Raw genomic sequence first — 2210 nt, forward strand, 5'->3', positions numbered from 1 at the left:
TTTTTTTTTCTCGAGACAGGGTTTTACTATGTAGCCCTGGCTGTCCTGGAACTCACTCTGCAGACCAAGCTGGCCTTGAACTCACAGAGATCCTCCTGCTTCTGTCTCCTGGGGGCTGAGATTAAAGGCGTATGCCACCGCCGCCCAGCATCACACCTGAGATCTTGATTCGGTCTCTAGCACCAAGTTCAGCTGAGTTTCAAGGGATGTTCTTGTAATCCCAGCACTTGGGATGTATAGTCACAAGAATCAGAAGTCCAAAGTTAGCCTCAGCTATATAGGCCAGCCTGTGCTACGTGAGATTCTGTCAAAAAAGAATTGTAAAATTAATTTGTAAATTAGCCTGGTTAAGAATCAGCCAAATGGCTGGTAAAGACTTTAACCTTTTAGATAAGTACTGTTAAATAATGAACTTTAAAATATAGATGAACTTTTAATGCGTGGATACATAATGATGGCCAGGTACAGGTTTAATGGTTTTGGCATGCGTCAGAAAGCATAACTCCTGTGACACCTAGAGAAGACTGCTTTGGACCAAAATGATTTAAACTGTGGTATTCTACCAGATAAATACCAAGAGTAAGGTGTGTCTTATTGCTGCAGAGTATAAATAGACTTCAGAAGCAGTCTGGAGTGCCAGAGACCTGCAATGAAGTCCCGCCTTGGGGAGGGGTGGAGATTTTCACAGGTCCTTAACAGTTTTTGTATTTAGGAACCAGAAGGTAAACAAACATACTCCTTGGAAGACATATTTCCTCCTCCAGAAATGGCTGCGTGGCATTTTTTTTGTTGGGCTGTTGGGTAGACCAAAATGAGCCATGGGCCGATGGTCCTTCAGTAGGCGTTATGTTTTGTTTTGTTTTGTTTGTTTTGTTTTTCAAGACAGAGTTTCTCTGTATAGCCCTGGCTATCCTGGAACTCTGTATACCAGGCTGGCCTCAAACTCAGAAATCTGCTTGCCTCTGCCTCCCAAGTGCTGGGATTAAAGGCATGCACCACCACTGCCCGGCTGGCGTTATGTTTTTAATTGTTCTTTATGCTGCATATTTTTAGTGCTTCGCTGAGAAATCAATCTATTCATTTTCATTATGCAGAACCCAACAAAAATACGACTTTAGAGAGTATGACTGCCTAATGAGAACAAACACAGAATGGCAGATAAATGAGGCACTTGGCTATCAAGACATTAAACTTCACACAACCGGGAAGAAGGCCAGATTTTAGCTTTTGGAATATGGTGCGGCGTGCCTCCAATCTCAGATCTGTGATAGTAAAGACAGCAGGGGGAAGCATTTGGGTCCAGCCTGGGCTATGTGGTAAGGCTCCCTGACCTGCAAAGGCAAAAGCTCTTACCTTAGTCAACTGTATTTGTGTTAGTCCAACAAGATGAGTTCGTATATGTTCAAGAATGAGAACATTTGGAGTTCTTATTACATGTGGTGACCCAATTCTATACTTAGGGGGCACGTAGGAAAAGTGTTACGGGTTCCAGGCCAGCAGGATCTACAGAGTGTGTTCCAGGCCAACTGGCTGCCTAGAGAAGCAATGTCTCAATAAACAGACAGACAATACATTTGCAATTTTGGGTCTAGTTGTGTGACTCGACTCTAGAGTCTAGCATGGACAAGGCCTTGGGTCCAATCCTTAGCACAGAAAACAAAAGAAAATTAGGATCTTACATGCTAGCTGTATAGTATAGTAGGAATGTCGGGGCCTCAGCCACAAATGCATCTCCTGCAGGAGGACCCAGTTGAGGACTGCCTGAGAGACCAAGGAAGGATTGCTGGTGCAGACAATGCCAGCCAATCAGGAACTGCTGTTTAGAAGAGATGCTTTCTTGGGACCAATGGGGCCAGGGTGGAGGGCATTAAAGGAGCCTGCAGCTGTATTCAGATGAGCTTGCTTACCTGCTCTCAAGGAGTCTGTGTCCTTAACTCTGAAATAACTCCCCTCCAACCCCCAAGGGTATGGTAGGGAAGGACAGGCAAAGTACGGGTTATTTCTTTCATTGGACTTATGTGTCCCTAAATGTAGTTATGTGCACCAGGTGTGTGGAGGAGTCCTCAGAGGTCAGAAGAGGGCATCAGACACCCTGGAAGTGGAGTTACAGGCAGTCATGAGCTCCCATGTGGGCGCTGGGAACTGAACCCAGTTCCTCTGCAAGAACCTTCCTCCAGCCATCTCTCCAGCCCTAGAGACTATATTTATGG

This window comes from Mastomys coucha, unplaced genomic scaffold, assembly GCF_008632895.1.
Source record: "Mastomys coucha isolate ucsf_1 unplaced genomic scaffold, UCSF_Mcou_1 pScaffold18, whole genome shotgun sequence".
NCBI lineage: Eukaryota > Metazoa > Chordata > Mammalia > Rodentia > Muridae > Mastomys > Mastomys coucha.